The sequence below is a fragment of the Dermacentor albipictus genome, chromosome 3, assembly GCF_038994185.2.
Source record: "Dermacentor albipictus isolate Rhodes 1998 colony chromosome 3, USDA_Dalb.pri_finalv2, whole genome shotgun sequence".
Taxonomy (NCBI): domain Eukaryota; kingdom Metazoa; phylum Arthropoda; class Arachnida; order Ixodida; family Ixodidae; genus Dermacentor; species Dermacentor albipictus.
In genome coordinates, this window is record NC_091823.1 from 163,242,100 (window position 1) to 163,257,289 (window position 15,190).

Sequence of the window (15,190 nt, forward strand, 5' to 3'; positions counted from 1 at the left end):
GTAAGGTTTGCATGCGCAACAAGGTGCACTCCTCTACCTACATTCTTGTTTACTTTCTTGCGCATGTTCTCTGCGTGGTCCCTTAAATACATAAGGTCATTTATCAACTCAAGGGAGTAGCTTGCAGGTATAGTGTTCCTTTGGCTTTTTCTTCGCCGAACAAGCTTTTAAAGCTATGCCCACGCACCTGCGGAGAGAGCAGAGGAGGAGGCCAAATTCGGCATAGTGCTTCATACGTGTCGTGCGCTGTCGGCGTGGTTTACACCATTCCACTCTCATGTGGTAAGATATAGCTTGGCTATCATAGGGCATTGCGTCAATGAGCTACTCAGGGAACATGCGCAAAAAGTAAACAACAATGTAGATAGAGCAGCGCACCTTGGTGCGTATATAAACTCTCGCAACAATTGTGAGGCACAACTTGACGGGACGTCGATTCTCGGCAAAAGCAAGAATGAGCATGCGCGGCTTACCATAGAGGCCTACCACATAAAAAGGCAAGGCGATAATTGCATCAGTGAGATATCTTTGTCCCTGCACCCATCTGAATTTGACTTCCTACGTTTGCTTATGTGATAATTTGGCAGATCTCTGTAATGTAATCTGATTGCCTGCACGGTCGTGTGGTCTAGGGTTTATATTGCATCGACGACGAAGAAATAAAGAAGTTATTAGCCTCGATGTGTCGTATGTTACTTTTGTGGTCCGTCTTAGGTGTTTGTGCTGTAAGTTTAAGTTGCTTGACTAAGCCATTCTAAATTAACAGTGGCTTGTATAATGAGGCTGATCAGTGGTATTTTGCATGGACTAGCACACAAATATGATAAATGTCAAAGTACTAAATTAAGAAATTGGGACTCACACAAACAAGCTGCATAATTTAATGTAGTTATTGGGCTGTATTTCCGAGCAGGCTATTAAAAATAAACCGTATTTTACAAACCAGAACCCACCTGCTGATTATGAGACGTGCCATAGCGAGTAACACCGGATTAATTTGGACAACCTGGGGTTCTTTAACATGCACCTAAATCGAAGTACACGGGTGCTTTTGCATTTCACTCCCACTGAAATGCAGTTTTGTTTACGACTAGATTTGCGAAAGTTCCGAACAGGATCCCCCCTATATTTTTTACAGTGGGCACTCTTTGAATGGAGCCTCAAGGGGCCAGGGAAATTGGTTCCATTTACCAGGCATTCTATTTAGTGCGAGACATTGCAGAGAGCCAACCAACCATCAGGATGGTGTCCTGTAAAAGCGGCAGTTTCGCTTAAGCGATTTTCGTTTATGAAGGTTCCACTGCAGTCCTTAATAGCGGATGAGTTGTGTTCTGCATGGACACTTTAGCATGGCTACCATGTTTAGTTGAATATTGTGCAAACAGCAACATTTGACTGTACCCAGTGCAATATATAAAGCCAGCAATCTAACATGCTGCAAATGCAGCCACGAACAAGTAACTCCCCTATCATACCCAATAACAGCATCTTTAGACGAGGTTAGTATTGGTTTCTGATGTTTAAGTGCCTTGTTTTCAGAAATCAAATCCTCCTGATCACATTGGTTTCCAATCATGTCATTCCCCGAGCTGAGGTCATTTGAGATTGCATTTAATTGCACTTCAGATAGCATATTGGTCTTATTTAAAAAGCACATGGCATCACAGTCACCACCTAGATATAGAATTCAAGCTGCAATGCAGTAGCAGACATTCTGAGGTAGATGCCTAACTATTCTTTTGAATTGGGATGCATACTCAAAACACTGCTATGCAATTGCAGACAGGGCTGGTAGTGTAGCAACCAGGACAGATTTAACGGACATACAGGAGCAAAATTGTGTGATCTTCGAATAAATATTCTCTCTGAGGAACCATGCTGTCCAGTTATAAAATGGGGATCGAAATAAAGTAGTTGGATAGCAAACCTGCATTTCATTAAGTAAATAAAATACTGTTCATGCTACCTTCCAGGGTGCACACTACGTTCTCTTTCTTTGAATGTGAATTTGTTACCTTGCCATGGGTTGCCAAATGTATGGGTGTATTGTTGGTCGAGGGTGGATATAGGTCTCAGGCTAGAGGAAATATTTCGACAAGGAGACTTGCCAGGTTGAACAACGAATGTCTCAGGCTGGAGCCATTTGGTTTCCTTGCAATGATGTTGGCTCCAGCTTGAGACTTTTTTTTGTTGGACAACTGTTGACAATTAATGTCGCCATCTTTTCAATTACCCTCGTCTTATTCAACCCATTGCTCCACGCAGGAGCTGCACTTTCATTAAGAATAAAAATATTAATGAGCTAAAAGGCTTTGTGCATGGCTGCGTCCCCAAGTGCAAAAATTTGTTTTCAATGAATGACAGAGTTGGTACCTTTCTTGAGAATTCAATAGGAAGAACCAAAAATTAAGCTAACAGACTGGTTATGACGACAAGTAAACATGAATTGATGTGGAGTGCCATTTCTTCATTTCACACCAGGCTTGGGGCCAGCCGGACTTCTTCCTAAAATTGAGAAAATGTTTCTAATTAATTACATATTAAGAGTATTCTCTTCATAACCTAAAAATTAAAAAAAATGGTTATTTGGTTATTCATATTTAGTTGGGAACAGCGCGAAGAACACTGACGAAGTAAGGGCGTATACAGTAATGACACATAGTGCTGGCTGACTAGATTTATTATTAGAACATTCAAACAGTTAAGTACTTTGGAATGCTTCCTAAAAGCCATAAAAAACCAAAGCAGGAAGCAGCTGTACGAAATAATGTATGTGCATGAAAAATGCACCTGATCATCGGTTTGCAGATATGTGTGCCGTTTACTTGTCAGTTAACAAAACATGTGTTACACTGAAACATTTCTCCTACAATTTGGCAATTCTGTGGGCATTGATTATTGCTTGGGTCAGTTGGTTGCTGTTGTTACTGCTATTAGTGTATAGTGAAGTGCAATGTAGATGGGGAAGTGCTACTGACAACTACGAACATTGGCAAATTTTGCTGCACCAGGATAATGCATGCATTGTCCTGCTGCTCAGTAAACTTTCACAGTTCTCTGTAGTACTTTCCCATCTGTCTCGCCTCACACTGTTTCATCTATAGCGCTTCACCATACTATAACATGCGCCACCAACTGACACAAAATTCTACCCTTCTGAAGTTCCTACTGCTACTTCGCACTCGTCACATTCAGGCTGCCAGCCGTACTGAGCCCAATGTAGTATAACTGCATGGACTGGCAGCTCCTGTCATGGATTTACTCTGGTGTAATGGCACCACAGAAGCAAACGAAGACAAAGACATGCAGGACACAAGTGCTTAACCTCAACTCTGACTTTAATATGAAAACAGACATATACAACACGTAGTAACGTTATTAATTCAAAAACAAATTCTTCGTGCAATTTAATTGAGAATGACCGATGCATTTGTCCTTTTCACGCTAATCTGCCAAAGCTTAATTATCTTATGTACATTTGCTCATAATTTCTGGCAACGAGTTTCGAAGAACACTGGAACGAACCACGCTATTTTGCAGTGCATCACAATGTGCGGATGAGAGTTGTTGCACACAAACTTCATTAGCCTCAATCTCAAATTATTACAATGCGTGTCTATGCAATGCAAGCATGACTGGATAGGAATGGCAGACTGTACATAACCTCCGTTGCACAGAGCAACGCCTGCAAATTGTGCTGCACGCAACAAACAAATTAGTTTGTTTTCCTGGCTTCAGTCTTTTTTTCTCATCAGAGCAAATCTCTCTTCACATGTTTCATACAAAAAAAAATGTTTGCCCGTAAGGACCAGCTACACAATTACTCACGAAAATCCCAAATGCATACGAAACAGCTGCAACCACTTCTTTACTTCATCATCTTATTCATTATATTCCCTATTCATGCCTGATTTAGTTGCGCAAATCCTTTTTCTCAGGCCCTTGTTAGGAGAGTTTTGTGCTGCAACAAAAGGCAGAAGCCAAAAAAAGAAAGGTTGGTTGTGGCTTGAAGCACAATATGCATCTAGTGAGCTAGGCCGCAAGCGTTGCGTAGTCTGCTGCCATCACAAGGCCGTGCCTACATCGGACAGATGGGATGCTCTATTAATGCGAAATCAGGGAGATTGAGGCAGTATGAGTCATCTGTGTGAAACAACCCTCCCTCACACAATGGTAAATGCTGCAAAGAATGTGACCGCGGTTTTGTGTTCTACAAAACTTGCGTTATAGCGAGGTATTATGACCTGACAACACGCAAGGTAATTGTGGTTTGCAACATTTAAAAAGAATGATAAATGCATCAGTGATCCATTAGTTGCACTGCATAAAGAATTTCTTTTAACAGATATCATCACATAATGTTTCCACCTGTTATTAAATATTGCGTTTCCTTATTTTAAAGCTTGAAGTGAGAGCCGGTGCTTGTGTCATGCGTACATATCTTTCTTCGTTTACTTTTTGTGGTGCCAATACACCAGAATTTGTATAACCAAATGGCCACACTGCTTTTGTCACGTTATAGTGGTGCTTGCAAAGCCTCGCAAACAGCAGCCTATTTGGTCAAAACGTGCTTTTGTACATATGCTTTTACAAAAAGAAAAGCTGCGAAAAGGTAACAGAATCAACAGCAGTAGGTTAAATCCACTGCAATGCTTTACTTTTCTGCCTTTATTATTTGTTACACCTAAGTGGATAAGCCAGAGTGTGAATGTTACAGAAATGCACCAAATAAGTTGTTGAAATTATGCAAAAATGTTAACGCAACTAAGCATAGATTTATGTGCAATAATAGACACCACTCAGTTTCTTTCCTTCTGACACAAACGTAGTATATCTTATTTTTTCGGCATGAAGAAAAGCATATGTAGACCAGGCAATATTTGAATGAGAGCCTTCACGATTAAGCACCACTATGTGACCATTAGGGTACATACACTGTAAATAGTACAGATGATGTCCCGACTATCACAAGTGCAACATGTGAGCGAAAGCAGCAACCATTAACCCCGAAACTAATCAAATCCCACAAAAAAATGGCTGTGGCTTAAATAAGGTTAAGCCCAGGATGCGAAGCATACTAGCCTTTATTTTAGTTGTTGAACCACTGTTTATCCTGGTGAACTGCTGTTGCTTGGCTATATTTGGTTCGGCTAGACGAAAAAACAACTCATGCAGGCGAGCGCACGAGCTGAGACCCGGCTATGTAGCTACGCGGCCGCAAGCAAGTGCACGAGTTGAGCCTCCGCTTTTGCAGCTGTTATGACGTCATATGGTAGCTACGCGGCCGCGGGCGGCGCAGCAAGGAAGAGCGTGGTTGTGCGGCTAGTATGCTTCGCATAACAAAAAAGAGATGTATGTGTCAGTGCAGCACCTGTATTCTGAAGTTACAGGAAAGTGGCATGCTTGTTAACAAACCTACAACTAAGGCACATTTGTATGTGGCCAACCCCTGCCTCTTTATGTGCTTTCGTGCCTTTGACAAGGTGTGACTAGATATTTATTTGCTTCTCTGTTGCAAAAACACATCAATTATCAGGTCCGTGCACAGTGCACCTTGCCATTTATCTATGTGGACTCACTTTGTGTCCTTAGCACTGCTCTCACCTGTTCAGAACTAACAATCGCAAAAAGACTTGTTCTACTTAAATCTACATGCCTGAACATGTGGGTTCTGCAGTTGAAATAAGGTAATTATAACTAAAACAAATGACATGTTCTGATGAACTTTGTTTTCATAATCTAATTGTTTATTTGGACACATAACCAGCCAGATCATTTGCACTAACACAAGAAAACAAATTCAACACACTGGTTTATACTGGTTGGTGCTCTTTTGACTTTAGTACACACTGAACAAACGACAGGCAGTGAGAAATACCAACAACCACTAACTTCCAGACGGCATTATTGGTCACATGTGCACATGATATAGCTACAAAAACCCAAATGAAAGTAAACAAAGAAAAAACTAAATTTTAACAGAAAAAGAACAAGACAAAACAAATTTCTTCTGGTAGCTAAGTCACAATCAAGGTGCAAATGCCAGCTATAGTTCGGCAAGCACACATTTAGTTATTTTGCTCAGTCGCTCAATATCACAATTTCTTGTTTGACAGCAACACTGACGGGACATCTGTGCTTATCTTTATTGCACATGCCATTTTTGCTCGCCCCAACATGCCTTTCTTTCAGCATGAAAAAAACATCTTAGATAGACGAAACAAGGCAAAAATGGCTGCTTATGCATTTGTATGATATTCGAACTGAGAGGGGTGAGAAGTAATAAAATGTTCTACTTTCATAATTTTTCTACCATGTGCATAACATTTCTCAATAGGAATGAAGCAATGAATAAAGGGAAAGTCAGACATCCACCCGTTCGTAGCAATCGCTACAAAGGAAACCCATACGGATTACTCGAAAGAAAGGCCTCATAGTTGAAGAAAAATTTGTCCTGATCCGGGACTCGAACCCGGAACCACCGCCTTTCCGGGGCAGCCGCTCTACAATCTGAGCTAACCAGGCGGCTAGCAGATGGCAGGGTGAAGTCGAATTTGTCGACAACACAAAGCAAAGGCAAGAGTTTGACGTAGTAGTTCTGCGGAAACACTCAAGGTGAAGAGAAGCAATGAATGAAGGGAAAATCAGACATCCACCCGTTCGTAGCAATTGCTACAAAGGAAACCCATACGGATTCCTCGAAAGAAAAGCCTCATAGTTGAAGAAAAATTTGTCCTGGTCCGGGACTCGAACCCGGGACTACCGCCTTTCCAGCGCAGCCGCTCTACCATCTGAGCAAACCAGGCGGCTAGCAGATGGCAGGGCGAAGTCGAATTTGTCGACAACACAAAGCAAAGGCAAGAGTCTGACGTAGTAGTTCTGCGGAAACCCGCAAGGTGGAGAGAAGTAATGAATAAAGGGAAAATCCTGGTTAGCTCAGATCGTAGACCGGCTGCCCCGGAAAGGCGGTGGTCCCGGGTTCGAGTCCCGGACCAGGACGAATTTTTCTTCAACTATGAGGCCTTTCTTTCGAGGAATCCGTATGGGTTTCCTTTGTAGCAATTGCTACGAACGGGTGGATGTCTAATTTTCCCTTTATTCATTACTTCTCTCCACCTTGCGGGTTTCCGCAGAACTACTACGTCAAACTCTTGCCTTTGCTTTGTGTTGTCGACAAATTCGACTTCGCCCTGCCATCTGCTAGCCGCCTGGTTAGCTCAGATGGTAGAGCGGCTGCCCCGGAAAGGCGGTGGTCCCGGGTTCGAGTCCCGGACCAGGACGAATTTTTCTTCAGCTATGAGGCCTTTCTTTCGAGGAATCCGTATGGGTTTCCTTTGTAGCGATTGCTACGAACGGGTGGATGTCTGACTTTCCCTTTATTCATTGCTTCATTCCTATTGAGAAATGTTATGCACATGGTAGAAAAATTATGAAAGTAGAACATTTTATTACTTCTCACCCCTCTCAGTTCGAATATCATACAAATGCATAAGCAGCCATTTTTGCCTTGTTTCGTCTATCTAAGATGTTTTTTTCATGCTGAGAGAAAGGCATGTGTTTAAAGAATAAGCTTGGTTGCAACATGTAAAGGAATTATGTAATGTGAGAAAGGTTGCTGAAATCAAAATATATTTGTGATTTCCTTGCGACTGGAACACTCAAAAGGAAAACGACCTTTTAAACAGACTAAGAAAAAGCCACAGCACACGCACGCATACTAAGCCAGGGACTAGTATATTAAACTGATATGAGAAGACTTTCAAAAAAGAATCTTTCCCGGTTTGGTCAAATTTTTAAAACAATGGTTAACACCTGGCCCCACACCTTAAATCTAGAAGAAATAAAGTTCCTAAGTTACTCTGTGTTCTTTCTTGAACCCAACAAATCTGCCTAGAAAAATGGGTCAAGTCTACATCTGTGGCAAGGTGTGAACAAGAAACTCGCTTTAGCTGGCTGCAGTGCTCCCTGCGATGAATATTCAGGCAGAAAATTGTTACTCCAATATGACTGTGCCCCCAAGAAAACCAAATGTGGTAGACTACATCAATGCACATGGAAAATCTTTAGTCCATGCTTGCTGGCACCCTGTCTGTATTGGCCTCTAGAATAATTGTGGCCCCCACGTGCTGTAATCTTTCCGTGGCATAGAAAACAACATTGTGTGATACCAGCTGTGAAGTGTTAATCAGTTTAATCAGCAGTTTAATCATGGCAGCAGTTTATTCACAGTTACTTCCAAGTGTTTACATGTTTTAAGCATTGCTTGTGGGCATCTTGGCTCCAAAACAACCTAGACCTTACATCCCAGTCTGTTGTGTAGTGTAACAAAGGCTTTTATTGGAGCAACTTGATGCTTTTATATTAGTTATTCAGTTGGCATGATCTTTCACAAAAGAGCTATAGGCAATTTTGCTGCAATAACCCTACCGTTTTTATAGCATTTGTCGTGGAGAGTGCGGCTTGCCCCTTTTGTCAGAGTTCTTGCTGAACAACGATTTATTATCAGTCTGTTATATGTGGAACTTGAACAGCTTATATTTTTCTCCTCAATCCACACATCTGCTGCACTTCTGCCAGCATCTCTACGCAGGGTTTCCTAGGTATACTTTGTGGCGCAAAATACCTTTCTTGAACAGGGACAGAAAAAAGGAAGACAGTGAATTGCCAAACTACCAACTGTTTAATGACAGCCTGAACAAACGTATAGAAGAAAATACAACTTTCGCTCATGCGCAGGGAGCCAAGGTGTGACAGAACAACATGGTCATGATAACATACTTTGGATGAAGCACATTTCTGCGGAATATAGTACGATAGATGTATCGCTGACACAATCAGACCCTTTCTTTTTAATATAAAATGCTTCCAACTACTCCCTTGCAGTTCCGCAGAAATGTGCAGAAATGTGCTTTTTTCCGCAGAAATGTGCTTCATCCAAAGTATGTTATCGTGACCATGCTGCTCTGTCACACCTAGGCTCCCTGCGCTTGAGCGGAAGTTGTATTTTCTTCTATACGTTTGTTCAGGCTGTCATTAAACAGTTGGTAGTTTGGCACTTCACTGTCTTCCTTTCTGTCCCTTTCAAGAAATGTATTTTGCGCCACAAAGTATACCTAGGAAATCTAAGCACCAACATGCCCAAGAAGAAGTCCTTTTGGAACATCTACACAGGGTGTTTTGACTAATGTCATACCAAGTGAGCACACTACAAACCTTGCGTGCATCGTTTTCATGACTCTTTCGATGACCATATTTCGTTTGCAGTGACTTTATCAACTAAGTATCTAGCGGCAGCCTGAACATAGGCACTCATGAGAACTCGCACCAGGCTTGGTCGAATACGTCCAGCACTGCATCACTGAGTAGTGAACCATGCTGTAAGAGTTGGCAACTAAATTGCCACCTTGAGATTGAAACTTTTCAACCTTACAATCAAGGCTTCAATTGCCCAGCCAGCGAGTTGCAGCAAAGGTGTGAACTATAGTCATCTAATGTCACATTCTATGTAATAGCGATAGCAGCTGATCTCTCTAGTGGTGGCCCTCAAAGCCAACAGGCGTCCCTTTCTGTGCACGTGCTTGTGTAGGACTAGGCAGGTGGTGCCAGTTTGTTCTTCAGCATTAACACTATGTTCACGCTGTATCGGGAACACATTTTCTTACTCAGTGCAATAGCCCTTGAACCTACATAATAGCCACCAAGAGTCCTTTGTCCATCAACCTTTCCTTTGCCATGTCATTTGCTTCTGCCTTGATGTCATGGAGCAACTTCAGCTAGCTGAAGCATTGATGTTGTTTGAGTGGCCACACAGCCTTGCAGTTTTCCAACCTGAACGTTGCTTCATTAAAAGCTGACATGATTTGATCTCAGCAGACAGATCAGAGTTAAAAAAGAACACTCATAAACTTCTTTCAAAGTCATTCTAACCTCGTCAATAATCCCGGGCCTTTTGATGTGTTATTCAGCATTGTCCAAAGCAAGTTGGCTCTTAAAAATTAAAATAACAACTTTGTGAGGGCAGCTACTGGGCTACCTGTCTCTTCAGCGAGCCTGAAATGTCTCCTAGCCATCAAAGCAAGAGCGCAAAAAAACGACAATGAAAAGTGTGGCAGACAAAATGTTCATGTAAATCCATATGTTTATGGACTGTTACACTAACTGAAAAAGATAGTGGCTTCCCAGTACAGTCTTGATGTACGTAGTTGTTTCGGTCACGAGCAAACAGCCAGTTGCCCAGTCCTGTACAAGCACACTGTAAAGATGCTTATGGATTAAAATTTGTTGTGTGTGCATGTGGTGCAGTGTACCACATTTCATTTTCCTGAGGCTGCAGTACACTGGGAAGACTGGTTGCTACTTCAATAGGAAGCCGTTACAGTATTGCAGCCCTTTGTTCAGATCTTGCTGCAGATTGTATCAAATGCGAATGCAAACTGTTTTGCAAGACACGTCAGTTCAGTTCAAGCAATTAGACCGAGTAACCCAAGAAATACTTCAAGCCTCCAAAACGTTTTAATACAGTCCCTAGTTTAGTACAGGTTTTCGCCTGATGTTTTGGCTTCTACGGTATAATGCTGTGTATAAGGCTTGCTAGGTACTAGTGGTTTGATGTGCACACTCTCGTGTTGCTATAATTACAACTTGTAACAAAGATTTTCCTTCCTCACGAACGTTTGGATACAGTGCCTGTGAGCTCATCTTTTAACCTGTTTTTCATTCGATCTGTGCATTTACATCGAACGTAAACTACAAAATATCAGTACAGAGAATCACAAAAGAACACACCTGCGTAACGATTCTGCCAAGATCGTTGGAGTGGTCAGTCACAGGATGCAACACCGGTAGAAAGGCACCCTGAGGTAAAGCAAAATAACAATCGTTGTAAGATGCGGATCAAAAATTTTATTCTGTGAGGCTTTTGGCATGTATACTAATTACTACATTTGTATGTAAAATAGTTTTGCATAATAGCTGAGCAAGGTTAACGTCTCGCCCTGTGACTGTCAGCCAGCGCTACTCATGGCAATGGTGACAAATATGGCACATCCTTTTCAAATGGAACTTTTGTGCATTACATGAATTGAACTTAGGTTCACATAATACATGACACCTGTGGTTAGAAGGATGTGTTGCATGCCGCACCAACGCCACAAGTGGCACTGCCTAACACTTCCAGGGCCAGACTTAGTACATAAACAATACAAATGTGCAACAAAGTGAACAGGTGGACAGCTGCTGCTATAACTCAAAGATTACATGCACCATGCTGATGTGAATGCAGCTCCCATCAGGATAGAGTTGCCCTTTGGTGCACTTCATTTCTCTTCCTCGTTTGTCTTCATTGCAAGCTGGTGCCATATGGTAATAATGAACAAAAATTAAGCACCTCAGTTCCCATTCTTGTTTTGCTACATGCTGTAAAGTCATCCAAATGCGCTTAAGACTCTTAAGGATGTACTTTAGCCATTTTGTCTTGACAATATTTTTTGCTTGGCTTCACTACACCTTAATGTAGTGCAAATTATAGAGAATGCTTACAAAAAAACCTACTCCACAAAATAACACCTTCAATTAAAATTACACAGTCTATGGCTTTGAGATGTGCACATACATATTTTATACATGGTTACAATGAAAATATAAATGACTGTTCTAATAAGCATACTTAGCATACTGCATAGCAGTCACCTGGTTCCAAAATGTTTCTTATCACACATAGGACGGCCACAACTATAAATTTATTTCTGGCAGTGACTTAAGTCACGGCCAAAACCTTCATAGTGCAATCAATGAAAATTTTCGAAGTTAAAGCAGTTAGACATAAACAGGGCCAACAGTTTTAAGGTGTTAAATAGTGAACTGTTATGGAATATGGCAGTAGAAGGCCATGCACCTGAAACATAGGTACTGTTTATCATATAAGCACATTCTTGTATTTTTGCTTACTTTCCTAGGGATTGCATTAAACAGCTTGCTGATGTGTAAATTTTGCTACATGACTGTATCGTATTAGCCCTTATCTTTTCACATTTGGCTTACTGCAGCTTTATGCACATGCAAATGGGCCACTACTACCTTCAGGTGAAGGCCAAACGCTATGCTGTCCAACATACATGCATTTTACAACACCGAACAGTAGACTTAGAGAATGAGCAACTCCTTTAAAAAGTGCAGTTCTTTGGACACACATTGATATATATCTGGAAAACGAAGATTTTTGCTAAAATGATAACTTAATCTAATTGGTAGTGAGCATAATGCATCATGCAAGAAACTTGCATATACCGGGCACCGCTATAGCCACTGCGACCTCTGCAGTTTCTTCACAATCTGGCATAATGTGATCAAGCTGCTTGTAAACACTGGAGGGTGTCTATGATACATTAAGAAGCTCAGCAAACATGAGAAGGACCTAAAATGAAGGTCAGAGAAGCAAAGCAAATTTTTAACCATTCCTCTCTATGTTGCTATGAATGTGAAGGTGCCAGCAAATGATGTATTTGAACTGTGTTTTTAATGGTGCAATACTAGAGAGCACATTTTTGCAATGATAATGTGACAGAGAAGAATGACAGAAACTAACTTAATGAATATTTTCCTAAACTTGCACGAGGGTTTCGTCATTATGCTGATGCACACACCTGCATATCTCTACTGTGAAGTCTTGTTTCGGTTTCCTATTTTATTTTCACATAGTAATTTACATCATACACTTGTCCTGAAATACATCACGTTAGGCTCCTTCAGTATTTTTTTTCTTACTGGAACACACATGCCTATACAGGGCACACACTCAAATACATGCAAAGCTGCCACGGGACTGGCCATTTGAGGTCGACATGTTTGTACAGCGCAAAAGACGAGGACCGAAGGAAGAACACAACACAGGTGCTGTCACACACACACTCAAGGCACTCTGCGGGATTCTCAGGCTTCTTTCATGCTCCTACAAACACGTTATGTAGCACATATTGAGCCACAAAAAGCTGTACTGGAAAATGTTCATGTTGCACTACAATTTTATAATTGAGACTTTTTATCTAATATCTGAGTTGATTATTTGATTAAGAATAATTAGGTAATTAGGCAAAATGCAGAAAATCTAAGTATTTCCAAGAAACAGGAAACAACATTACCTGGGTTCTGTGCAGCTAGGTGGCACATGCATATTTTTTTAAGTTTGCTAAGGTTACGTGGGATAACCTGCATCAACCCATGGAACAGGTGTCACACCAATCACTCTAAGTGATGCCGCTAAACTAGCCATTGCACTTAAAACATATAGGGTAATAAAAGTAAACTCTAGGTAAGAGCATTCCAAGACCTCTATTGCTGAAAAGGGAAACTGATGGGAGGCGACTGATCTCCGGTTATGAAGCTGCTTCATCCTCACAGCTGGCAACGAAACGGCCGCAACCACAGTCCTGAAATAAAAGAGAAAAAGTTGACACTACAATGATCACATGGAACACGAAAAAGCTGGTCGCCAGTTTATTTTGGAAAGCATCTGCTGCTACATTAGGTTTTGTATATATGTCAGCTTATTGTTAAACTAAGCTTGCCAAAATTTTATACCTTAATGGCTTTGTTCTTTACAAACTAAAGCCTTTGCCTCCCTCATACACTTATGCACTACTTAAGCTATGAGATGTTTACTGATCCCTTACAATGAATGGCTTCTAAGACAAATTATTTCACACAAAAGGATGCATAACTTATGAGTGTTACTGACATTGAATACCAAGGTATTACTTTTTTATAATAGACGATGGCAGACCAAGCACATTTTTCTCACAGATACAGTTTGATCGGTCTGCCTTTCTTTTTTCACCAGCAGTAGAAATTTTGTTATTAATATTCGTGCAATATAGGATGATGCTATGATGTGTGATATGATCCTGAGTTGAAAAGCGCCACTTTTTTGTGTGAATTTGGCACCTAGAATTCAAAACTCAATATCTGTACCCAATACGCAACGCAACGCAAAGTAATTAAACATTAAACAAGTCCAGGTATCCAGTGCACAGCGCCAGCTGTTGAATAAAAACATTGCACAAGCATCGACTGTATAGATGTAGCGTAGTATGTGCACGGCAGGCGTAGTGGCGGCCTCCAGCAAAGAACACAGCCATGGAGCGACGCGCCCGTATGAGCCCTCGCCGGCAATTCTATCGCGTAAATTGATATATCCCGTCACGGCACAGGCATCGTTTTCTGGCCGCCGAGGTGCCGGCGCCACTGGTACTCACCTGCTCCGGCCGCCGAGGTTCAAGTGACGGCGTATCCAGTAATCTGAATCAAAGAAGGACACTGTTACCGCCAAGCAGTACGCTAACTATAAACTATAAAACGTTTCTTATACTCTGACCGGCAGTTCATGCGGCGTTGACCCGTAGTGCCGCTGGAAGCTCACCACACGCTTTTAATACCACAAACGCGCCGCCGACATTTCACGCCCGTAGATCAAAGTCGACGGGCGCAGGCTCTACATGCTACACGCTTTACATGCTACACGATTTCCTCAGTGAAAATCACGATCGTCACATTCGGCAGCTGCGCTCTTGTCTCCAGTAGAGCTTGGGCTCGCTCTTTTCGCACGACGCTTCTAAATGTTTGCAGAAAGCCGCTTCGGAACAGGTCCCACGTCGTCAAGGGGGCTTCGCGATTCTCGAACCACGTCCTGGCGGCATCCTCCAATGCGAAATAAACATGTCGCAGCTTGTCCTCGTTTGCCCGGCTGTTAATCTTAGCGACCCTATCATACGTAGCTTCCAGCCAGCTTTCCGGGTCCTCAAATGTGGAACCGCGGAACCTCGGTGGTTCTCTGGGCTGCTGCAGCACGATGGGGGACGCTGGGGCTGCCATTGCGGTTGCCTTGGCCACAATATTCTTGGTCTTCTCAGGTAGAAGTCCGTGCTCCGGGGGCAGCTGTTGAAGACGGCGGCTTGCTCGGTGGTCCGGGACTACGTTGGTGTTCTGTTTGCGGTCTGGGCTGGTATCACGGCTTGTCGGGGGCGTCCTGTACATGGACGAAAAGCACCTCCACCAGATGTCACGTGGCAGTGACGTTGAATAACACAGTAGCAGTACTGTGAACGACAAAAATGGTCTCACGGAGCGCCTGAACAAGACCCTCGCCGACATGCTAGCAATGTATGTCGACGTCGAACACAAGACCTGGGATGCCGTC

General features: G+C 42.2%; 1 long non-coding RNA gene and 1 other non-coding gene across 2 annotated transcripts; one reads left to right on the forward strand and one right to left on the reverse strand.

The window, feature by feature from the left end:
- Positions 1 to 538: 538 nt before the first annotated feature.
- On the reverse strand, positions 539 to 14,393 carry LOC135905208 (uncharacterized). The gene is made up of 5 exons (XR_010565351.2): positions 14,369 to 14,393; positions 14,250 to 14,292; positions 13,325 to 13,424; positions 10,786 to 10,854; positions 539 to 2,505 (listed from the first exon to the last, which is right to left on the reverse strand). It is a non-coding gene; the product is annotated as an uncharacterized lncRNA (long non-coding RNA).
- On the forward strand, positions 7,207 to 7,281 carry TRNAS-GGA (transfer RNA serine (anticodon GGA)). The gene has a single exon. It is a non-coding gene; the product is annotated as a tRNA-Ser (tRNA).
- Positions 14,394 to 15,190: the final 797 nt, after the last annotated feature.